Source organism: Hetaerina americana, unplaced genomic scaffold, assembly GCF_022747635.1.
Source record: "Hetaerina americana unplaced genomic scaffold, ioHetAmer1.1.p SCAF_10, whole genome shotgun sequence".
Lineage (NCBI taxonomy): Eukaryota > Metazoa > Arthropoda > Insecta > Odonata > Calopterygidae > Hetaerina > Hetaerina americana.
In genome coordinates, this window is record NW_027286070.1 from 57,386,611 (window position 1) to 57,413,525 (window position 26,915).

The 26,915-nt window shown below is 38.0% G+C and overlaps 1 long non-coding RNA gene across 1 annotated transcript in view; it reads right to left on the reverse strand.

The window, feature by feature from the left end:
* Positions 1-7,965: 7,965 nt before the first annotated feature.
* Positions 7,966-26,915, reverse strand: part of LOC139698856 (uncharacterized) — a 222,059-nt gene continuing 203,109 nt past the window's right edge. The window contains exon 3 of the long non-coding RNA XR_011703020.1: positions 7,966-7,991. This is a non-coding gene — a long non-coding RNA (uncharacterized lncRNA). The remainder of the gene's footprint in view (positions 7,992-26,915) is intronic.

The following is a 26,915-nucleotide window of genomic DNA, read 5'->3' on the forward strand; positions in this document are numbered from 1 at the left end:
TTTCCGCGAAATTGAAAACAGCAACAGGCTATTAAAAACGCTTCAATCAAAGTACAACTTTGGGGGGCGGAGGGAAGAGAGAGAGTGTGTGTAGCGAGAGAGAAGCGAGGTCCACAGGGGGTAAAAAGGTGGATCCATATCGAGCGGCGAAAAGGACGACGGGGGACCAGGGGAAAATGTAGGAAAGAATCGCATGAGAATCGGAAAGAGAGGGAGATGTGTGGGTGGAAGTAAATTTTCGTGGGAGAATAAGGGATGTGAGAAGTGAGGGGGAGAGAGGAGAAGATGAAAAACAGAAGGGCTTCGGATTTTCCCACCCTTTCTCTTTCCCTCCTCCACTGTCCCCCTCCTTTGCTGAAGATGAATACTCCTGTAGGAGTGACGACGCTCTCGCCGGAATATGCGGAAGAGGCAGAGAGGATAGGAGGCAGCGAACTGGCGATTTCTCCCATTTTCCACATGCTTTCCCGTTCTTCCCTGTCTCGCACGTATCACATCCTACACACTCTTCCCTCCCACTCTACTCTTCAAGTGAACATGGAAGCTAAGAAAAGTGATAAGCAGCCGCTGAACGGTTTTTCACGGAAGGATATGCGAGGAAAGATGGCAGTGATCATCAGGGTGATATACGAGAGGGTCTCTCCAGCTGCAACAAACGTCATAATGATTGGCCGTGAAAAGTAAACGAGCCGCCATCTGCAGAGCATTGGATCAAGAGCGTAAGAAAATTAGAGGCTTTTATTTTATCTGATAATGGTATTGTGGCCATCTGCGGAAATTTGCTTAAAGCACTAAATATTAAATAAACTTAAAATTCCCTCAAATTTCTTCATATAACAGAGAATTTCACGGTAAAAATTTTCAGGAAACATTCTGTAAAATGTCATAAATAATCATATATATATATATATATATATATATATATATATATATATATATATAATTATCGATGATATAGAAACACTCACACGAGCAATATAATATTTTGACGGCACAATAGAACACAAATAAAATAGTAACACTTAAAGGGCACACACATTGTAAATTGCTTAAGCTTTTGGCCTTCTCCGATGTCTTCTTCAAATAAGAATTGCTGAAGTGTTACCATTTAATTTGTGTTCTATTGTGCCGTCCAAATATTTAAAATGATATATAATTATATATATAGTATGATTAATTATAGATAATAATTTGTACAAAGATGCGTTAAAGATAAAAAAACAGCTGGTAATTTGAATCCAATATACAATAATATAAAATGATATTTTCCCTATTTTGAAGTTTAATTTTTCCACACGTACTAATTTTTAACTCAAGATAACAACAATGAATAATAAATGATACTGTCTCAGGCTAAAACTATGTGGAATTTCACCAATTTCCAAGGAAACCACAATGGGCAGAGCCTACATGGCAAAATGGTATTTGTGCCGAGCATATGATGTGATGTCAGGTGTGATGATGCTGCGCGGAAGAGAAATCATGGTCGTGAGCCATAATAAATTGTTCAAATTGCCGAGTCACTTATTTTCGACCATTCTTTGGGCAATGAATAAATATCCTCGGCAGAAATAGTATTTTTTCAAGTCGCCACTGCCCATGGTGGTTGGGACCCTATTCTTTTGTAAGCTGTATCTAAATATAAAGAATGGAACGGATGCATTTCCTCAGAGAAACAAACAGAACGAAAAACTATACAAATGGTTTGAGAAAGCCGATGATTATATGACATATTAAGGGAAAATATAAAATTCGTCAGATTTGCCTGGAAGTGTATATTAATCCGTAGTAAATCGTGTAAAATTTGTGAAATCGTGTAACTAACGCGGTGGCATAAAATTTATGGGGGAAAAACCTTGTAAAACTCTAAAATTTATTTGAAGCATTTGGGTAATAATGAAGTGAGGTTTCAAACAATGTCCAAGACATTTTGTCATTACAAACATTGAACGTGGAGATTTTATCCGCTCAGCAAATATTGATCTAGTGCATCGAAAGTTGGATATCACTTTGAAAACCTTTGATGTAGTTTGACGGGAAGAGGATTGGATCAAAGAGATGCTCACCATGGAAACGAAAAGGAAGTATGCTCTGGAGAAAAAGTAATGAGAAGCGGATTAACGGTAAAAGAGCAGAAGGGAAAGATGAGTACGATTGTAGAGTTCACGAGCACACAAGGCGTAAAGTAAAGGAGGAGGAATGGGGAAAAGTGAAGAGAGGAAAAGGAAGGGTGGTGGAGAAGGATGGAGGCGGAATCAACCGACCGGAGTTGGTACATATTTTTCTGGAAAGAGATCCGAAGGGTGGTGGGCAGTAAAAAAGCGGAAAAGCGGAGGGAGTCGCTTATACATGTGTGTGGACGCACTCATAAACACACACAAATATATATATATATATATATATATATATATATATATATATATATATATATATATATATATATAACTCATGCATCGCATATACATATAACTGGGGTGGAGAATACTGGGAAAGAAGAGAGGATTTCGAGGGGTTGAAAGGCATATTGAGGAAAGAAGGCTCCGAGAGTTGCAAAGGTCAAAAACACAAGGTCAAGTTGAGTTGTATGGATGATTTGCTGCGGAGGCGGCAGACGAAAGTGAAAAATAAATGGAGATGTAAAGTGAGACCAAAGGAAAACTTATAGACGCGCCGAAAGGAGTGCGTTTTGAGGAAATCTAGAGAATTCTGGAAACAATATACGAAGAGAAAATGTTACAGGCTGTCAAAAATATCAAGAAAATATTCGCCTAGGAAAAATAATAATGTTTAAAAGATGTTGGGAAAGAAAAGATTTCGCAAGACAGGCGTTCAACGAAACTTGGAAGAAAGACGATATACGAACAGCCCAAGAGTGAGACGAATGATTCAGTACAATATTTCTGTGACTGAGGTGAGATTTGGTACTTTCCCGGCGTATCTGCTTGATGAAGTTCTCTCGGGTCTTCCACCGGGTCAGGGGTTCCATGTTGGCCGACGTTTCGATGCCCGACTCGTGCATCGTCTTCAGGGATGAAACGTCGGCCAACATGGAACCCCTGACCCGGTGGAAGACCCGAGAGAACTTCCTCATTTCTGTGACTGCTTGCACCGGATGCATGGAGAAGTTTTTCTCGGTTTTTAATGGAAGCGGAAAGATTTCCGGTGAAAATAAATCAAATCAGTTGAATGATAATTCAACGAGTATGCCACAGTTAATAATTAAATGAACGCCGTATAAGTTTATCACGACCTACCGATTAGAAGAAAGATTTTTTAATAACATCCTGCTGCTAAGGTGAATGAGTTTTTCGGGCTTGGCAATCTAATCAGGGAATAATACCAGAAAGGAGCAAACAAGATGTGAATATGTCATTTACTTAAAAGATTGATCTCATCGCATTTTTATTCAATTAATTCTACCCATACCCCATGCAAAATTTGCATATTCTTCACATAAATCTACGGTCAAAATAAATCTAGCCCAGGCATAACTACAATATGAATGCACTATTAGGATGTTATGATGTAAATTATTCTAGCGCACATTAGCTGGTATTGAAAAAATCATTTAATCAGTAATTATCTCACTTCTATAATACTTACTAAAGCTGAAAAGAAGAAATGTTTTCAAACCTTAATTTATTTACTCTTTGAAACCTTGGACAATTTTGTGGATTGCTTAGTTTTAGTTGGAAAATCATTGCAAAATGATATAATGAATATATAACATTAGGTTTACTTTCAAGTATGAGCATTAAAGCTTGAGAAGAGTAGAATTTACATTTAAAAATGTATTTTTAAGCGAAATGATTGAAAAATACTGACAAAAAGAAAAAATATATGACGGCTGAGGTCATTGCAAATTGTCATTTTATACTATTCATCATATTTTAGTTTAAATAATAAAGTGAAGGGGGTGCGATACCATTGAGCAAACAGAGGTATTTTATGCTTGAAATAGTTATCTTCAGGATTTAAACTGAAAATCGGTTCGCTGGGATTCTTCAAATAGTTCTCTTTACAGGCAGTCTCTTAGAACTCAGCATTTTTCCCGAACAAGCTTCATCCCGCCATTTGTTTTATAAGCCTATTATTCCCTAGAACATGTTTCATTGATATTCATTTCATTGTGTTCTAGCGTATCCTCTACCTCACTTACGGTACAATTAGTTAAATCATGACTCGCTGTGCCACTTTAATTATCTCTAACCTTTTAGAAAGACCCATTGACACTACTTTCATGCCAATTTTCTGTAGTATTATGCATTAATAATGCCTTTCTACCACAGAAGAGTATACTTCATATTTATTTATCTAATAAACCGTCTCCTTTCTTACTATGATAATTTCATCAAAATACATGGGTAAAAAATTGTAAAAGCAATTACACAAAACATGAAATTTTATCCATAAATCCAAGAAATCATTTATTTCATTATGAAATGATTCTATGCATTTAATTCATCTACTAGAATTGATAAATAAAGCGTGATCATCGATTCCTGGCCGCGAGGTCTTTTGAAATTTTGTTGAAAAATAAAAAAAATGTTTTTGAAAAAATGGTTTCTTCATTTCTAACACGGGGACTTATTGAATCGCCCTCGTATTCTTAGCAATACCGCTATGTACATAAAGACTACTACTGTCGTGATTATTCGACAAAAAAATTTCAAAATCACTTCATATAATGTAACGGACCTGAGCACTTTTATATTCTTCCGGGAACTTATTATTACATCCATCATCATTTGAACTCTTTCATTGATCTACGCATGTAACTAATAGGTGTTCATTAAATTTAACGGCTTTTCAATATCACGCACAATTTCCAGCATTTTCCTAAACTTTTCGATTGATATCTTTCCGAATACATTTACAGTATTTCAATCGGATGTTCGTATTTCCACCGAAAATTAATTAAACATTAAGAAATTAGCATAAAACAATAGGTGAGGGTACAATGGAATGTAGTTTTTCAATATAACTGTGACACCAAGTCGGCAGCTATTGGCAATAAAGGATCCGAGTGCAATTTAAAAAAGAAACAGGGTGAAGGGGAGAGGAATGTCCTCTAGCGTATTCTCCTTGTTTAGTAACCTTTAAATCGGAACTCCACCCACATTCATATGAGCTGAGTGGCAAAAATGGAAAGATGAAGGGAAAATACGTAAGTCACAGTTTGAGATGCTAACGAAGGGCATGAATACTGATATCACTAGTTCAAAGTGAAAGATGAATATCTTAATTGGATATAATACGCACTCCGTCAGCTTGGGCATATTATCTTAGTCCTCCTAACGCCCCCAAAGGTATGCTGTATTTTCTTTGCTCTATGACTTCCTCTTACCCTCTTGCCTTTCACATGAGCAGATCAGACATAACGGTGAGCTGAGAGATAGATTCTAAGCGGGGATGGGTGGAGGAACAGAAGATGGAGCTGCCAAGGAGGCAAATAATATCTCACGAAGAGAGAGGAAAAAAATCCTCTTTCCCAAAATATAACGCGGTGACTGAGGCACGTGACGCCGCAGAGCGCTTGAGAAAGAAGAGAGAGAGAAAGTTTTATAGGAGCTCAAGGGGGTCGGGATGTGGGCGATTAACAATGACATATTGAGTGTGGTTGTGGAAAATGGAGACATGGTCGTCTATGACGAGGGTTTAATTAAAATAGTTTCAAATCCACGTGTATTTTAATACAATCGGATTTTGATGAACACGGGATTGAAGCAGCAGTCAAAACATAACCGTCATTTCCTCCTCAAGACGGGAAAGGAACTTGTAGAGTGTCTTTTAATTAGTATTCTCAACGATAGAAATCAATGGAACTAAGGGAGTAAGATGCCCTTCTGCTTGGGTAGTTTGGGACAATATATGATCATACGATCATTAATGCATTCATCAAGAATAAAAAATCTTAATAAAAACAGTTGTATCAAGCAAGGTTATACTATAGCCGTGAAGATTGTGTCTAAAATATGACATACTACAACATAAAGGTTGCTACGCTATCCTTTGGTAGTCGTAATTTAACCAACTTCCTTTGATCTCCTTGAGTTACAGAATATTTTTAATTCACATTCAAGAGCCGTAAAAAGTAATTACTCCCTGTACAACTCAAGTGCCTTGACATTATATTGTACTAATCCAGAACTTACTCTTTGCCGGTTTGCAATACGTTAAGTGCTGAAAAGGTGCTCTTCACAAGTTAGTCGTATTGTTGACACTTAAAGGTTCGACATGTAGGTGGCAGGTGCGCTATAACTAGGCATCAACCAGATCAACAGTTCAAATACAAACTCATTTATTTCAAGCAAAATAAATAAATATAAATATAAATATAAATATATATATATATATATATATTGTACAAGTAAAACTAATGAGTATCACGGATGTGAATGATAATGTATATGAAGTTAGCGCTAGAGGACAAAGACAAAAACATTGTTTTGAAAAAAAAGAATTGTTTTTTTCCATAAACCATATTGATTATTCCGAAACCTGGACCTCCTCGCTTGTTAGCGTATAAATAAATAAATAAATGTATATATATATGTATGTATATATATATCTACATATATAGTATTTATAAATATATATATCTACATACATATATATATATATATATATATATATATATATATATATATACATACATATATATATACATATATATATACATACATATATATATATATATATATATATATATATATATATATATATATATATATATATATATATATATATACATACATATATATATATACATATATATATACATACATATATATATATACATACATATATATATATATATATATATACAATTATTTATTTTTTTATACGCTAACAAGCGAGGAGGTCCAGGTTTCGGAATAATCAATATGGTTTATGGAAAAAAACAATTCAAATCGGCATCGCAAATAACTTTGTTTCTCTGTGTGAGCTACGATGGTGAGTTAAGCGATATAGGTATGATCGCATGAAACAGTAATTAGATCTTATATAAAACATTGTCTGTAAATCTAATAAATTCCGATTAACAGTGACACATGAATTAAAGTTCTAAAAATAGTTATTTTTCTATAGCGCTAATTATATAATGCCCCTTCATATTAGCCCTCTACTAATATATATATATATATATATATATATATATATATATATATATATATATAAAGTGACGGACTGGACCGACCTTATGGGGTTCTGTGAAAGGATTGCACCCAGACCCCTTGCAAACCTATTTCATATGACACCTTATTAAGTTCCAGTTAGAAAATGATATTATTAATTAGTGTTCCGGATAATAATTTCATTTGGTTCCATTCATAAGACCCACGGTATATCTTCTGGAAACCTATTTCTGTAATACAGGTACACATAAGATGATACGTACCCAATGTAAATGCACATTATTTGACTATCAATCTCCAGGCGCACTGGCTCAATGTGCCATATCCTGTTCGGGTACGCCAGATGTTCTGGGCCATCCTTAATCCGGGTATTAGTGGTGACATAACAACCGATTTTGCCGTTTGATTTGAGCAGATTTTGTCATTCTAATTATAGTTAATTTTTTTAAGCAGTCCTTGTTAATAATTCGAATTTTTTTTCCAATTGTATTAAAGGTTGACCCTCTAGTTCAGTCTGTAAGTTTCTAAGTATGTCAATGGATATTTTGCATTAAGTTTTCTCATCCAATTCCTTAATTAGGATATCGCATTCCATGCATCAAGCAGGGAAAAATCCCCCTCCCATAATACGCGTGCCGCTTAGAAAATTAAATAAAAATTAATCCTTGAGAAATTTTCCTATTAGAATGGTATAAATTAACTATTAATCTCATCCTATTACGTATTAATTAACTAGTATAAATCAAATAGTTCTCCGCGATGCATGAAAAGAATGAAATAAACTCAAATAACTCACCGTAGAAATCAAGTCAGGAAATGTGGTCACTGAAGCTGGTAGTGTCCTTCAGAATCCTAAAATAAAAATTGATAAAAATCATTATTTTCGTTTACTTTCATAATTGAAATTTAAAGTTTCATTTAAATTCTGAATAATTCATTAAAACTGCTAGGTTTGCTTCGATCAAAATATAGTTCTTTAATGTCCAGTTAAAAATATTGTTACACAAAAAATACCAAGTGTAGAAGGGGCTCTTCTAGGACAATAGTTAGACTGTCCAATAAGTAGGGTTATACTCATGGTAAAAGGATACGATACGTCAATAAGACGTGTTTATTTCAGGCATACTTAATAATGCAACTTGAACAAGGCTGTGGAAAAAGATGGCAAACAAAACAAAGAAAATGGTTAATATTAGTTTTCAATTTCGGTTTTATGGGTCAGAAGGTTGAACTTTTTCACATTAGTTTATTTAGTTTATTTTTATTTATTAGTTTATAGTTTATTCCCATAAAAAATAAGGAAATATTATTAATTTTTGAATAACATCGGGCAAAAAGTTTAATTTTGCAACTCAGCATAGGTAGTCAGTGAGATCTTTCCGGAATGCCCTTGAGAAAGGGAATATTAATTACTTTAGAGAAAATCATTTGTCCACTAGGAAGGATTATAAAACCTGTCATGCCGTAATTACCGTGGGATTTTAGATACAAAAAAATGTAATATATCCTGAATGATTTTGTTTGCTTGGATTTTTAAAAAGGGCCCAACAAACAAACGGAAAATTAAAGTGGGTAACGATAATGATCATTGTGTGGACAGGAAATATAAGACTTGAGACCCGTAAATCTCTTCCAACAAGCTGCTCAATATGAGGGTGGAGGATATAGAATTGGGATGGCTGTAAAAAGAATGGGAGAAAGACATTGTTTTGAAATATTAATTTTTATTTGTGGTCTAGATTACATCGAAAATGTTCTTGATGTCATCGGAAAAGGAACCATCTTTAAATGTTTGTAATAAGTTTAATCTATTATGTAAAGGCCACTGTGTTAGGGAATCCCAGCCTAAATTTTCTAGCAAAGTAGTTACGCTACTGCGTTGGTCATAACAATTTTTGACAAATCTAGCCCCCCTCCGCTGAATTCGATCCAATTCCAAAATCAAATTTATCTCTTGAGGATCCCATATACTGGCAGCATACTCTAGGTGGGGCCTGACTAGGGCAAGAAAACATCGTTCCTTCACTTTTTCGTCACATTTACTCAGCACTCTTTTTACAAATCCCAATTTTTTATTGGCACGACCGCATATTTCCCGTATGTGCTTTCCCCAGGACAGATCGTGAGTAATTGTTACACCCAAGTATTTAAAGGAATCTACCCTCGCAATTTCTAAATGTAGCAGTGTTCAATATAAACCTAGGAAACTACGAAATTTTCTTTAAACTCTTAAAATTTTAGCCAAACTATTTTCGTGAAAATCCAATGATCATTGGGTGACATAGTGTATGAGTTATACGAGAAAAATTATCATACTTTAGGTCGCCAGAAAAAGTACAGAGGACGTCCATTATAATAAATAAGATAACCGCTATTCAAAAAATCGTCAATGATGACGCAAGAATTATATAGTTACATTTTTTTCTCCACTTTTCGGTGCAGCTGAGATAACGTAAGGAGCTGCGAATGAAAGAGAAAACATTCCTTTTCTGAAATTCGAACCGAAGCGCCATTTCTTTGTCGTTAGTGAATGGTAAGAACATTCTGAAAAAAGGTGCAAAGTAAAAGAGATTTTGAAAAGTTTTCAGCCGTTCAATGGAAATATGCGTCTTCGTTGTAGGTGGAGATGAAAAATTTAGCAATTTAAATGAATTATTTGCAAACTCCGTCCTAGAATAGCTGGTAGAACCGTGAATTGCTTTAAGTTTCTATCCCCAAGGCCTCATCAAATGGTCCTGCATAATTACAGAAACTCTTCTTCTTCACCGGTTAAACATTATGATTATTTTTATTGCACCTCATCTTCATATACCCTTGCGAAAAACTTAGGAATAACTTCATCATTCCAGACGGTTCCTGTAATTGTCAACGCTATTTCATGAATTTCTCTCTAACATGCCTATGTATGCAATGTGGGTACAAAAAAGAATTTTGATTCTCCTCAAAATGAATATTTTAGAGGAATTTGAACTTAGACTGAAACCTTCTATTGTGTGGAAGACATCACGAAGTGTCCTTTGCTCTGATGAAGTTATGATAAATAGAGAAACAGAGAACCATCATACAAGATTTTCATCGCAGATATGAAAGTCTTATTCATATTTGATACTGTGGCCTTAATTTAAACAACAATCGAGTATTAAACCTAAGAAAGTCTAGTCGAAAGTATTAAAAAGGAAGTAGCATTCAACTGCTGGAGAAATACCATCAAAGGTGGACATTACCATTACCAATATTAATATACCTTTACATCTAGTGTACTTTCATCTTGGATGTGATACAAGTTTGATCCTCTGAAAAAACTTTGTGGCTTTTTTGACTCTGAAATCCTGATGAGCCACTTCATATTTGAGAGCAGGTGTTCCAAGGGCAGTAAATTTCATGTTCATAACACCCAGGCCAAAGGCTAGACCCGAACCCTTGACCTTTGGCCCAGAAGACGAGCGAGTAACCCATTTGGCTAAATTATCGGGGTTGTTAAATGAGATAAAATTTTATATTTTATTTTGATTAACAATTTTGTATTTAATTTTGATGAACCATCTCAAATCAAGGAAGGGCACATAATTTGGAGCGGATAGATTAATTATGTCTACATCATGGTTATAAATTATTCCCATAAAGAAGAATCTAATTAGCTCCCCTGTTTAGAAATATAGCACCGAATAATTTCATCGTAAAATTGCACTTGAAAATGGCATATCTATCAGCTAACTACTAGATGGGTAATTTAAATAACGCCGCCTTCAGCCACCATGCCTTTGATGTCATCAAACATTCCTTAAAAATATTTTTGAGGGGACCTCTCCGGAATGGTGTTGATGTATTTAGGCTCGGGAATCCACCCCAATTAAACCTTTCTACCGGGAAGACGGTTATGCATTATCCAACAATTAGAATGGAACTTTGGTTTTCATATTCTATGTTGCCCACAGTTGAAATCAAAATGATACCTGGGATCAACAGGAAGATTTTTGCTCTTTAATGATTATAATGTGTGGCCTTTAAAAATGCCTCAAAATTTTTGATATCCTTAGAATCAACATAAATATAAAATGCTCGTACTGTTTGATACTTTTCCGAAGATATCATACGAAATAATTAGAATCGAAATAAGAACCGTCGAGTTCATACAAAAAAGAACCTAATGATCACTAACTTTCGCAGTGTCATTAATGAGGAGGAGTAACCAAATTTACAAATATAACCAAACAACACGAGAAGAGATCGAGTTAATGAACGCGTTGTTGTCAGGCGTTTGAAGCCTGTTTGTTGAAAGATGCAATCCGTAGTAAAAAAACTCGTCGTTTTTTGCCATAATATTTATGTTCAAATTTATTCAGTTTTTGATTGAATAAAATAAAAAATTACACTAGACATGAAGTAACCAGCGAAACGGACGTTTAATAAAACATTATGCGTGGCTGAAACCCCAAACAGAAATGTATTCATTCCTAAAAAGAACTAACCAAGCGTTTAATCGCAGGTGTTATTCAAAATATCACTCGCAGATATCTATTGAACAACATGTGGATAATATTCACAGTTTTTGAACAAACGATACTTTGCGCTTCTCCAATAAATTACTTTTGGAATCCTTCTGAACTTCTAAATCAGCATAATTGCACGCTACACACCCACGTTTCGACTGATTTTTTCCATACTAAAAGTGATAGGTATATCAAACATGGGGAAATAAATATTATATTTCATGTAAATTCCTAGAATTCCTGGAACGCCCTCTTGTTGAAATAAATTTAAATAGATTCCTCAGACAAACTTACCTTAGCTCGTTCAACACTCGTGAATCACGAAATGGGCCATACAAGCGCGTGATACAATAAACCGGCACTCGGAAACCAACGAGAGATGTCATTTAATTATTCTTTATAGAAGATTATATCGGAGGATAATGAAATAATAAATAACACGTGGGAATGGGCCGAATCGATCGCAAAAGGAAGAACCAGGGCTAAATATAATTGCCTATTTGGGCAGATTCAATATTAAATCGCTTTATTTCGTCTCGACTCTAATCCTTCCATTAATTGATCACATCACGACATGCCGGCGTCTGCGACGTGCCACGGAAAAGGGAACAAAGAGAGGAGAGCTATAATATCGTTTCACGATTTATAATTCCCTTCGCACCCCGATTCAATTCCGCCATCGTTCCCCCGGAAAGCCTTCCCTCCAATTTCCCCTCCCACACCCCACCACCCGCTCCTCTCGAATGCACCCTCATCTCTTCCCCCCCCACCCCCCAACTACACCCAACACATTCGATCTTCCGCTGCGCCCGTCCCATGTGCTCCCCTTCACTCATTCTATTGACCCCTGGAACATCCACAATTACTGCACCTAGCGGGTGCGGAGAGAATTGAGGGTCTTAGGGGAAGGTAAGGGTGAAGGGAAACTGGAAGGGTGGCCCTCCACCCTCTCTCAAAACCATACTCCACATCAACTCCCACCCTTCCCCTTCTCCTCCCGTTTTGCCCCTCACTCCCTTCTCCCCCTCCCTCGCCGTTGCGGCTGGGCGATGTTATGATGAATACACGGTCATGCGCGATCTGCATGCCACAGTACATAATGAATTTGAGCGTCAAGGAAGCACCGTTTTCAAAAAGAACTTGGGATATGTGTTACTACATTATAAACGTTTTTATTTCGATGCAAAATTGATTTGTTCTGGCGAAGATTGGGATAACATTCAATGAGAGCAATATCGGTTGTATCGTTGTTGAAAGCATTCCCAACTAACGATATCACCAACAATGGATCGTGATATATGGGTGCGTAAATATGTTTCCAAATTCACCGCAATGACGTTGTTCAAGCAAAGCTCTAATTACTTCGTATATTCACTAATCTTTTAAGCGAAGATTGGATGGCGAAAACATCATGTCTATCAAAGTTTAATTCCCATACACTCTAGGTTAATGTTGTATCTCGCACTCCTGAATCACTGGTCTAAGAATATGATATCTTGACCTATCTCGGGCAATCTTTTTTTCTATTTTATTCCTCTAGTGGTCCTTGAAATCAAAGTCAATCGTCTTGCTTCAAGCAAACAATAACTTCCCGAATCGGGAAACGATTTTCAAATGCCGGGTATTTCCCTCGCCATACCAAAAAAATAACACATTCCCCAAGCAAAAATTGCAACGCACTTCGATGCTTGAAGGTAGGGAGTACCGTGCCTAATGCCCATGCTTAGCACCCGCCCGCCCCTTTCCGGCGTACGTACTTCCACTCGTGTGACCGGAGGAATTGTGGCTCCCTCCTTCGCTCCGGGGGCGGGGGTTGGGTGGGGGAGGATAAACATGCTTACAAACGAGGCGGTCTAAACAGGGAGCGGAAAAAGAGTAAACAAAACTGGCCGAGTGGAGGCGTGGGCTCGCTCAGGGAGTGTGCGTGCGTGCGTAAGAGCGAGTGAGGGAAGAGTCGCTCGGGGGAGGGATGTGGGAAAGGGCGGGATAAGAGGAAAGGGAGGAGGCGATGAGAAGGTAAATTTCGAGGAGACCAGCGTTCTTCGGGGGTTGGGGAGGAAGGGGAGGGAAGAAGGAGAGGGCGTCGAGGTGGAGAGGCCGGGACGTGAGTCTGAAGCGTGTGGCGTGGAGGCGGCACAGAGCTAGGCACCCGCCTAGCCGTAAAATTGGATTAATGGCTGAGCATGCAGCGATGAATCACAAATGCTGAAGGCTTCCACTCCCCTCCCAACGCCGCACCCCTCTCTCCCCCGCTGCTACTCTCGGGCAACCTCCCGCTTCCCTCCCTAAGATCACCTCCCCCTCTGTCCGGCCATCTAGTCCCACCACCCCTGCGTCATTTCTTATTACTTAGTTGCTCCCAAATCCTCTTCCTAGTCAACCCTCTGTTTCCTATATCTTTCCGTTTACGTCTATCTACGTTTACGGGTTTTCCGTCAGCCCGTTCTCTGAGATTTATCTTCCTTCTTTAATTTCTCTCTCTCTCTCTATTGCTCCCGAGATCGGCGGTCATTACCTCGGGATTGACTCCAGATAGGAGGGTCGTCTTCCGGAAAAATTCCACCCCTTAATGAAATTTTCCAAGATTCGCCATTCGATAAGGTAAATATTTTCGGCTCCATTAATCTATTATTAGGGACTCACCGTTACGGGTTCGGCTTTCGCAATCATTTCTGCCGAACTGTATACCTGGAGGCAAATTAAAGCGAATAATCATTTTTAAGCCATCGGAAGATTTAATGAGGTAAAACGACTCCCTTAGATAGCTTTGTGAGCGAGAGGAGTATTAGGAACAGAACATTTTAAGAGGATTTCAGATTTCCTTAGTTATGGTTCTTAATGTAACTTGAACCTCAATCTCTAGCAAGCATAAACACTCGTTACTCACTCGACGATTTAAGTCGACTATTTGTAGACTTATCGAAACCCTTAGGTCTGACGAAAGGAATTGGACAAAGTCTTCTAATGAAGTCTTCGCTCTATGAGATGGCTAATTATTAAAGCCAGAAAGGACAGGTCTAGCCTTCGATTTTATGGGGCTCTGTGAAAGGATTGTGCACAGAAGCCTCACGAAACTGATTCACATTAATATCACGGCTTAATAAATTTCTAGTTAAAGTATTGAACTATCATGAATTATGTTCTTATTTTCCCGATTATTGTTTCATCTATTGTATCATTTATAATATCCACAATTTCTCTTTTGAAAACATATTTCGGTAATACACATCACATGGTGCGTACCCTATGCTATACATTATTTGACTGCGACGTTCTAGGTCCACTAAAGTGCCAGATCCTACTCGGGAAAGAAGGAAATGTTCTGGGACAGCCTTGATTGGGATATTGTAGAATATAAGTGTTCACTAAATGACCGGTTTAACTTTTTGATTTCAACATGTCTTTTTCTTCGAAAATCTTTCTAAATGCTAATCAATAGTCAGAATTTTTTATCGAGTCCTTGGTGATAATTCTTGATATTATTCAATATGTTTCCAGTTTCACTAAAGAGGGGATAGGTTGCAACTCTCTAGCAAAGTACCACAAATTTGAAATAGAGTTTAAGAACATTAGGATAAACTATTTGATGTTTTTTGCAAATTGATACTGCTATATATTAGCAATTAAAATTTGGTTGCGACATTATTATTAATGACAGGAAGGATAATAGACGAAATTTTTAGCTATTCACAATATCAAAATTCACTTGCCTACAAACTTAATGAATATCTCATATCCCCACTTGTTTGTATCAATTACTTAATTTCCTACGCTGCACAAAACAATTATATTGAAAAAATAATGTATTGTCTTTTAATGCTCAATTGTAATGTAATCGTTATATTAAGCTGCTGTGATTCAAAATGTATTAAACGTAACCATACATGATAAATTTAATAATATAACTGCAGGCCTTGCATTTAATTTTCCACTTTTGCATAAACAAATTTTTGAGAGTGAAACAACGAGTGAATTTGTAAAACTTCGCCGTCATTTACTAAATAATGTTCCATTGAAACCATTTCCAGAAATATCTCTTGATTTTTTCAAGTTAATGTATTTAAAATTACTTCCTTTGGTCTTCATTTCCCTCATAGACTTCTTCCCTAAGCGCAAAAATGGTTAATGTTACATTGCTCAACCAATACATCTGCATTTTGTTCTCTCCAATTTCCTAATTATAAATGTTTCAATTTCTGAGGATAATAATTGCTGTTCATGGAAAGTTTAAAAGAATTTAATTGATTCTTACGTAAAGACGAATAGATTTCCAGGAGGCATGCTCATTAATTTCGTTTCTTAATCTCATATGTTGTCGTAAGAGAAAATTAAATCAAGTCTCGACCTGAGTGGGAGAGAACGCGATTTAAACACGCGCATGCCCAGTCCGGGGTTTCGGGGTTTGAATCCCAGAAGGGACGCCGTGCACCCCTTCCGCGATGCACACTGGGTCGTCCGTTGGAACTCAGATCACCCGGAAAACCAAACACTACCCCACTCCCGCGACTAACACTAACACCACGGCCTCTCCCCCGTGCCCTACCATTCGTCCCTCGCCCCGTCTCCCCCGCACCAAGGCGGTCATTCAGCCATTTCGACGACCCTGAATCGATTAGTAGTACAATTTCGCATTAACCCAATACCCTTCTCCTCTCTCGCACCATGGTGGTCGCTGTTGATTCATTCACTCAAGCGTCGGAGGCCAGGCGAAAAAGGTTTCCGTTTGACTCTGCGCCGACTTTCGTCGTCCCACCTCCCTCTGCCGCCCACCCACATCACCCTCCTCAATGCCCAAGCATCCGTCTCCCTTCCCTCGCCTCGTCGACGAAAGGAATTGCAAATAAAGGCAAACAGTCCGGCTCAAGTGGAGTCCTCAAGTTCTTTCTCTCTCTCTCTCTCTATCCTTCTCTCCCAATCTCTCTCTGTCTCTCTCCCTTTCCCTCTCTCCCCCGCCTCCCTTCGTAAATTTCACAAACCTGGGTAAATTCCGTCACAGCGCGTGCCCTCTATACCCTCTCTCCTCTCCTCCCATCTCTTTTATTCCCCTCCATCCTCCGTACACTCAAATGCTAATATTAGTGCTGGGATCGGAATGGCCTTAAAACCAAAAAAATAAAAATAAATAAATGAATGAATACGCTGCCCAGGATGGGGGCTCGGGGAAATATCTGAGTAGCCTGTGTAAATTTCCTGCATCTTTTCACTACCGAGTACAAACTTAAGGGAACGAAGTGTGCAAATAAGGAAATCTACTTACAGCGTGTGTGTATATACTTTCAGTCAGGGTTGCCTTCCATGTGTGACGAAATTTATCTCGTTCTGGTGTATATTTTTCTACGGCATTGCCTTTATTTACCAAAACTGCTTCAATTTTGTGAATTTTTCAAAGCCACCTTCATACCTACGCACGAAGAGTCCCTGCGTTTCTCTCGATATGCTTATACAAGATAAGTTAGTTCATTATTTTGCCAGGGAGAAAAACACTTATAATTAATAAATCGTCAAAAGTCGTATAGAGTTAACTCTATTCAGGAAATAGGAAAATGTTCAATGTAAACCATGGAGCAGTCAGATGCATGAAGAAGAATTTATCCCTTTATTTTCGTGGAGATTTCCCAAGTTCCTCTCCGGCGCCCCCATAATTATTTGTGTGGGCTGATCAGAAAAAAGTTAATTCTGGCTTATTCCCCCATAGGGAAATTAAAAATAAGATATTCTAACCTTCTCTGGTGTTGATAGTAAGACTTCAAATAGAAATTATGCGTTCAGAAAGATATTCAACGCAAAGAGCATCACGTTTTCTTCAAATGTACCCCAAGTTGGGGGTCTGAACTGTCCTCCACGTAACTATTATAGTGGAGGCGGCCCTGGTCATAACTATTATCCATGGTTAAAGCACGTGCTACTGGATCTCATTTCCATAATTAACAATTAAACTTTAATTTCTACAAGAATAAATTATATCCCACATGATCAATTTATCTTTACTTAAAACACCAAATATTCAAATTCCATGCGGATAATTTGCGTAGTACGACCATTTAAAACACAAATAACTATTGAATCCTATTATTAGAACCTAATGCACAATGATAACAAGATATCCATAAGATTAAATTGAAAATAGGGACACGCCATACCACAAATTAGGAAGGCTTAAAAGTCGAGGGGAATTTCCAATTCAGAAGTCCTTCGAGGAAAAGTATTAGTTGATGAGCAGGACTAAGACGAAACATCAATTAACTCATCCGAAACTTCGCGGCACATCAACCTCATTTCCCTTTGATTTAAATGTAAAAAGAAATGATTAAAACTAAGTGAGTAATACCAGAACTGTGGACATCCAAGTAGTTTGGGGCGGTTACATCAAGTCAATAATGAGAAAAATGAAGGCAAGAAATAGTGAATAAGTAGACTGTTTTTCGTAGAAACTCGTTGACTGCAATTGGAGTTGAGAAAATGATTATGACCCTCCGAGTAATATATGCTATTTTTTTCAATTAAATAAAACAAAGTAGCACATGGTCAAATTTTAAAATTAACCTAACATACTATAATTCAGATGACCTAATAAAAACTTCGTTGCAATTTTCCACCGTTAAAACTTTATTTCCGACCATGGTTTCGATACACTGTATCATCATCAGGTGAAAATACAAAAGATCAAAGATACAATGTATCGAAACCATGGTCGGAAATAAAGTTTTAACTGTGGAAAATTGCAACGAAGTTTTTATTATGTCTCGATTCTACAACATCACGCCTGACCCTTCACTTTTCAGATGACCTAATTAAAATTGAAAAAACGAGACGATAGAAAATCGACAAAGGAAGTTCAAGTAATAGGTAAGGATAGAATGTTACAGGGAAGAATTCCGAGAAAGCAGAAAACGTGTACGCTGAGAACTTGAGAATTAATCGAATGCTGCAGAAGAAACTAGAGGAGAGAATTTTGGATGAACGAGGTAGAGTCAGGAAAAGAATAGGCATGTTAGTCGGAGAAAAAAAAGGTGACAGGAAGCATGTGGAGTTTAAATTTGGTTAATTATAATCCAGGTTTTCGGATATTCAATAAGCGACGCGTTATATGTGACTTAGAAAAGTGGCAGCGCTCACAGAGTTGGATACATCAAAAGACTAATTTTAGCTGTAGATGAATTATAATATTAATTTTAATATTTTTCCACCAGCAAAAGGACTCCAAAAACAGTTTAATCGACAATATACCACAGCAAAATTTTCCCAATAATTTAACAAGCGATGGATGGGTATAATTTTAGACGATTTTAGAAGATAGCTTTATACCACTATCGATAACTATTAATCACTATCGAATGTCAATCATATATTTTCATCGGTGCCACTACGTTTCTCTCATTGATCAAAAACTTGAGAATCACCTGAAAAAATCGGCATTTTAAAAACAATGTCATTCTCTCATGAGGCTCCGGGATGAAATTTTTCCTTCCCTTTTTAAACGGCGACTTCAAAAGACTTCAAATTGACTGCCTGGCACGCGCTGCCCGATGTTTGGGGGAGAGGGGCAAATTGAAATTCCCAGCGTGCAGCCGTTCGGTCCAGATAGCGAGCGCCCACTCTCGCGGAGATGCAGGCAAGCAAAGGAGGCACGCACGTCTTTTCATCACGGGTGGCGGAATCTGGAGTCCGCGGTTCCCAACCGAAATGCCTTCCGCCGACCGAACCGTTTGGTTTCTTCAAAACCCTCCCCCCCCCCTATTTCAGCCCCGCCAGATTCCCCCTCCCTTCACAACCCGGCTTGACATCGGCCTTTTACGCCTCTCTCCTATTTTTAGGCAGCACGTTGAAATCCCGGCACCCATCGTAATTTTGTGCTTAAAGAAATGTTTTGGAGATCCGGGGGCTATTGAGCACGAAGCCGGTCGAATAGGACGCGTGACCGGCGGGGAAATTACTTTCCACAATGGGGAGGAGAGGCGTACCGAAAGGAAGGCGGGCCGGGGGAGAGAGGCCCCGACGTAGTGGTACTGGGCTCCACGTCTGCGGACGCCTTCCGCTTCCACCATACTCCCCCTAATTGCTATAAACTCCAGGATACGTTAAACTGCTCAGGGTTGGAATGATCTCAATACATTGGTTTACTGAGGAGTACTGGATAAATGTAGCGGGTCTGAAGGGATTGCTCAGGCGCTGAGGAAGGAATCTTCCGAGAGAATTTGATGAAGTCCTTAGGAGTCATAACATTGGCACTAACTGAGCAGATTAATAACGATTAAAATTGCGGAAGGTCCTGGAATACAATTGCAATACAAAATGAGAGACTTGATGGTGCACGTTGCAGGCAATTTGCACACGATTAGAATTTATACCATGTAAAGGAAACGTGCTGCAAGCACGCAGATAGATGCGATTTCCCGTTGAATTTATAGCAGGTGATGACGAAAATGAATAGGTTATTGCCCATTGTTTACGTATTTATGACATTAATATCGCATTTATGGGGTTAGGAAACTACTTTTGAAGGGCTCGTATCAATATAACTGAAGGTGAGCCAAATTAATGGGTACATCTGGAGTGAACCAATTTTGTGGATTGAGATGTGATGTCGCAGAAGGCGAACATGATCGATTCGTAGCAAATAATAATGCATTGTTCCATTGTTAATAAAATTTATTTCGACTTCACTTGGTCATCTTCATCCTACATCTGAAGAGAAGCGTCAAAACATAGGTCGAATTATTTTATATTAACCGTGGAATAATTCTTTATTATTTGCTACGAATCGATTTGGAGTGAAGGGAAATGACTTATTCGTTGAAATTGTTTCCTGGAGGTAGAAATTCGCTCTCGTTAATCCGGCAAAGGTTTTTTTTTCCATAATATAATATAAATTTAAATGAAATAGCTGGTCAAGAAGATTAATGGAACCTAGAAACTTGGAATTAATACAAGGAGTAAATGAGGAAAATTGGGAGGAAGAACCAGATGGAGTCGGAAAAGCGTAAGGAAAGGTCCCATGAAGAATACGTAGATTAACATTAGGCCGTAGAGTTACCACGGCCCAGGACAAAGAAAATTAGCATAGGATACGGAAGAATGGAGGGATTAGGGAAGATTGGGGGCTTTTAAGATTCCGGGCTTACTCTTCTTATTGCATGTTAGACGAGCCCAGACGGGAAATAGGACGTTATTCGAAGAATACCACGTTTAAAATGTACGTCGTGCTTGGCGATCCATAATTAAACTACCGCTTCACAAATGCTCAACGGTATGCTTACTATCATGATACTAAGTAGATTTCCAAAATAAATATACTTAATATTTTTGAAACGAAAGAAATGCTTTGAATGCTGCAAAGCAGGATAGAAGATAACCGTGAAAACGATGGAGAAAATAAGAAGAATGCAAATGACCGGGAGAAAATGAATGCTCTTTCTCATACAGCACCAAGCTTCGAACTCAATGTTGCTGCAATATGAAAGGGAAAACCAAAAAAGAGCTAAACCATGAGCATTAACAATACACATTTAAAATATATCGTTCAGTGAGATTGATTTGCAATCCTATTGTAAGACTGTGAAATTATGATGGAATGCATATTACTTAATTAAGAAAATGGTCGATTGGTAGAGAAAATTTAAAATATTTTAAAATTTTTGTAATTCTATTTCCCAGTGAGTTTATTTGTCGATGTGCATTACTCCTGTATTTACTCTTTCAAATCCTTGCCTTAGTTTCTGGACGCGATATGCGACTTTTCTTTATGCTCAAATGAGGACTAAACATATCCATCGTCATAATTAGCGTACCTTAATAGGCAGTTTTATTCAAGCATATATTATGTTTCAGAATTTAAGAAATTATTTTGTATATGTATATCTTAGTGTCCTGCAAGCAACCGCTGTGGAGTGTGGTAGGGACATAAAAATCATGAAAACTTCTTTCCGGTTCAAGAGAGCGGTGATGAGTTTATCACCTTCAATGGTTCAAAACTATTTGAACGCCTATTCGAAGAGGCAGAAAATAATTAATAAAAAGCTGAACCAGTAAAATTTTAACATGTGTAGGAAATAAAACTACGTTGCACGCAGACGTAGATAAGGAAAATAACCTTATACGATGAAACGTTATCTAGAGACAGTAGTAATTGACGACATTACATTTAATTGTTAGATAATATAGTATGCGCGCATGTCCTGCATGTATGATGATACAGTGGCAGGTTAGAAACTAAGCCTATTCACGATGTGCGGGACGGAAAAAACCATTTATACTATTCTACAAAGCCTAAATCTTGCGAAATCTGTAATTTAGGAAGTTCAGAAACGTGAAATGTGGACAATGTCCTCCTTCCAAGAACCATTACACTGTATCCGCTCACTTTCCTTTCCGTTTTCGTCACACTTTCCGTCCTTCTCCCGACTCCCTTCTCCGTCCTCGCCGCTTTCCTATTTCCGAAGCTCTTCATCCCACCGTCACGACAGCGCATCCACCCAACCCTCCTCTCCCTTCCCCTCAAACCCCCCCATCCCCCCCTCTCTCTCTTCTCTCTTTCCATCAAGCGGGCGGAACCAAATTATCTCGTGAAAAAAACTCGATAAACCTAATAGATTTGCTCCTCCCCCGAGTTCCCCCGGCTCTCCTGCCATGCTAGCCAACCAAGATGGATCCCATGCCAGAGAGAAGCCGTGGATTGCTCGGGTGGTGGCGTGGGCGGGAAGGTTTGGTGTGTGGGAGCGAGGAGCCGAGGGAGGAGGATGAGGGGGGATTTTTCGGCGGAGGGGTTTAGAGGCGGGAGGATGATATTTTGATGGCTCCGGGCTTCATATCCTCACAAAATTACATTCACTCAGGAGGAGAGCATATTCCAAAAAACCGAGACCCAGTCCACCCGGATCCCATCCCCGCAAAAATTTCCCTTGCCCGCCAGACCCACTTCTCCCGCGAGCGTGGCCTCCCCCCTTTTTTCTCTCCTCCTCCTCCGCCCTTCCGTCGATCTAAATATATCTATCTTTTCATTTTTCCTCTTCCCATCCCCGCACAAACTTTATTAAGGTCCTTTTAATTCTTTTTCCTATCTATTCTTCTCCTTTTGTCACGATGACGTACGTACGTCCTTCCCTCACCCCTTGCAGTTTTCCGTTTTCTCTGGGTTTTAATGACGTGCTGTACTACACTGAACCGCTGGTGCTGGTGCCAGTTATGATTTATCTTTTTGCGGATGAAATGATTCCTGGCACCAAATGATGGACCCACTGACGGCGATTATAATATGCAAGAAGAAATATTTTTTAGTTCTCCTATCAAGAGTTAGGTGGCCACATGTTTTACGTCCACCCATTCCAGCCGTATTTATACTGGATCTGGGTGAGCATAACGACGGAAATATGGCCAAAAAAGGTAAATTTAGGATTAAGAGTCAAAACAATGGGTTAAAGGATGTTGTACAGAGGGTTTCAGGCCACGAAAAACTGGAGCACCAGCGAGGGGGCAAGTCAACACAACACAGACAACATATTGCAGAGAACATATTTTCCCTTTTGTAATTTCACCGAGGACGCGTGACGCGTACCCTGTCGTGCCCCAAATTCATGGTAAATATATCGTGAAAATGCTTGTTGCATTTTCTATGGAAACAGTTTATACATCAGTGTGTTTCAACAATGTTTCTATGACGAGGGCTGATATAAATGTTTTTTTCTTATATATTAAAACATACTTACTTGTGGAAAGAGTAAATTGAGCTTCTTACAGCCTCTCTTTAGACTGATTTTATTAAATAATATTTCCTTAAGCCGTAAAGGATTTTTTACTCCACAGTGAAGTTAAAGGTGGGGGGTATAGAGATGTGTGATGATTTTCGAGGTAAGTTAATCCCTCGCCAGTGATCTGACACATATTCAAATTCCTTTTACGGCTTAAGGAAATATTATTTAATATAATCAGTCTTACTTAACTGTATTTAAATAGGTCATCTCTCATTCACGACAACTCTAGTGCTTATTGAACATATATTTATCTCTATTCAATTCTATGAAATTTCATGCAAACTGTTTCATTTGAAATATAAACTGAACGTTCATCAAGAAAAGTTTTCGACTTCTCCAAATCTTCGTAAAATACCTATACGAATGCGCACTATTGTCGACAACATCATGACTTGAAACTTTCTGGGGGTGTATGCGTGTGATACTCATTTTTCAATGTTACTTTAGCTTGAATAAAACTTTTCTCTGGAATTCATTGCGAACTAACCTCACTGATATTTCGTGCCAAACGCACTTCGTTTTAAACTTCAGCCTTGCCCAGAAATTCCAAGTCCCACTTATAATATATTGCACTCAAACCGCTATTCAGGGTATTGTGGCCACGCAGCGCCGTTTATTATTCATTAATTCACCGCAAGTGTGGAATGAGGTTACTGTTTTCATTGTTCGCAAAGTGCTTGTGAAATGTTCCCTTTTGAAACAAGTTGTGGTCCGACCGCTGTGCCCTTCGGGCGTATCTCTCTCCCCGTGAAATTGACGCGAAAATTAATGATTCTTAAGCATGAAACATCACTCAGGCTTAATATTACGCCAATATATCAAAAAGGACAGTATTTTCTGGAACATCGGCATTATTCGTTCAAATTCATACGGTGTTTATAGTGATATTCATTCCATTTATTTTAAACAATTGATTCCAGGAACGATGTCAATCGCGCTCCACATTGAGATTTCAGGAAACCAGGGAGATTTCGATTTAATTTTCTCCTCTGGCTCAAGTGGAACGATGAGCAAAATTTTCATCATGGAGACATGATTGATCGCTACATCTTGCTCAAAATTCTCATCGGCCGTAGGTATGCACATCTTCGAAAGGTCCATTGATGGCGGAAGAGAATGCAAGAGTGTGGAGTGAGATAATCGTTGTTGCTTCGGCTATTCACTTACTCAGGACATTGAAGGTCCTACTCCTTCAAAATTATTTTCGTGAGACGAAGACCAGAGATAATATTCATCTATCATTATAAACAAAATTATTTTTTTCTTGGCTGGGTAATCTAGAAGCCCTTCACATGGCCATAATGTTTAATAAAAGTAATATATACCAAATCTGGCTGATAAACATATCGGAAAAATAATTTTTCTATCTTCAGATCCTGTGAATAAATGTTTTACAACATGGCACATGCCTTAAGATAATTCATATAGAATTTGCCAATTAAAAACGTATTAAACTTGTAAGATTTCATAACTCAAGTAGTAGTTTTTGAGCCAAATCTTTTGAATTTCAGGGAAAAGTGTGCATCTAATGTCAACATAAATTCCTTTGAAGCTTACATGGACAAATTGTGGCAAAAATGTTTCATTTGAGAGCTTACTATCAATCCAGCGCCCTGTAAACATAGATCATGGGGCAATAAAAGTCAGCCTAAAATGAGCAAATATGCGAGGGTTTAAGGAACCTCTTCAAAAATACAGTAACACAAGAGTTCCATGTTACAAAAAGTGCATATTAATCTAGTTTTCTGGATAAATCATGTTGTAATGTTGTTCCTAACAAAAAAATCTCCCAAACTTGATAATAGTAATGAACATGAGATATGATTTACGTATCTAACACCAAATGTTCCACACTGTTTTTCGCTAAATAAAACATACGAGGGTCATCCGGAAAGTAGTACCCGTTTGTGCCGCATGAAGTGCTGACGACGCGAGTAGCCGCTGGACGAGGTCAGATAGCTTCAGTGGCTTGTCTGCCTTCTCTGAGCCAAGTTGCGTGACGCTAGCATTGCCTGTGTTGTTTCTGTGATTGTTTACAATGTTTAAAAGAATTGAGAACGCCGCCAGTTGTGAAGTGAGGGCAGTGATTAAATTCCTCAATGCAAGAAACGTTCGCCCATGTGATATTCATCGCCAATTAAAGGAGGTGTATGGAGAAAATGTAATGGACGAGTCGTCTGTTCGGCGGTGGTGTCGCAACTTCAACATGGGGAGGGGGAACACACACGACGATGAGCGTTCGGGGAGACCGTCTGTCATTACAGACCAACTGGTGAGCTCAGTTGACGAATTCGTGAGGAACGATCGGCGCGTCACAATTGATGACATCTGTGAGCATTTTCCCAATGTTTCTCGAACAATTGTTCATGAAATTGTTAAACACCATCTGCATTATGCAAAAATTTGTGCAAGATGGGTCCCTCGCGTATCTCAATGAGCTGGCGGCGAAGGACTATGCAGCAGGAATACAGAAACTTGTCACACGTTATGACAAATGCCTTAATTTGCTTGGAGATTATGTTGAGAAGTAGTTTAAAGTATCCTCTTTCAAATAAAATTTTTTATGTTTGTTAATATTTACTTTTGTGTCTTTATTTCACGAACGGGTACTACTTTCCGGATGACCCTCGTAATTAATATAAGCACGCCAAGATAAGCATATCAAAATTATAGAGATATTTAATACACTAACAGTAAAAATCTTATTGCCTTTTTATTTAAACTGAATTTCTGTGAGTAAATTTTCCTACTCTTTACTCTAAAGTAGGATTAGGGGATTTGTAAACGGTAATTGCATCAATAACTTCTTCTCCCTTCCCGACTACGTCCATTCCTCAGTAAATTAGTCGTATCAGTTATGGAACATGGGGAAAGTGTTTAAAAACCCTCATGGTGCAAAAATAGGAGGCAGATGCATAATAACGAATCTAAAACATTCTTTAAATAGCTTTGCTTTTAAGTGAGCTCAATAGTGAGCATTTTATTCATCCCCCAAGTAAAAATTTTAAAAATCAAGTGCGCAATATGTTTTTCTTCAAAAACTTCTACAGAGTAATGTTTGTAGGTGAACTTACTGCATGGAGCTCATTAGTTTAAACAGACTAGTGATTCCCTCGAACGTTCCTGACATGCACAGATGTGTCTCGTTGCACTAATCCATGTTCGTAAAAATCTACATGATTCCCAGAATGGCCAAACTGAGAAAATAATTACGCAAAAAGGAGCTGACGAAGCATTTAAAACTTTAAATTATCAAGATACTTATACAAAAACGAATCTTGTAAATGTTTACCGCCACCAGGATCAAAACATCCATCTAAAATGCAATATGTAAATTTATTGGAGTAAAAGAACACTTATACAATTTAACACACCATCGGATAAATTGAATCTTAAAATGAAACCACCAGCTAAAATGAAAATATTCCGAAGTATAATCAGCTTAAGTTAAATGCCTTCTAGTTTACTTTTATGAGGATTCTTTACTCACAAATATAACCTCTGAAAATACATAATTTAAGTAACACTGCCATTTATCA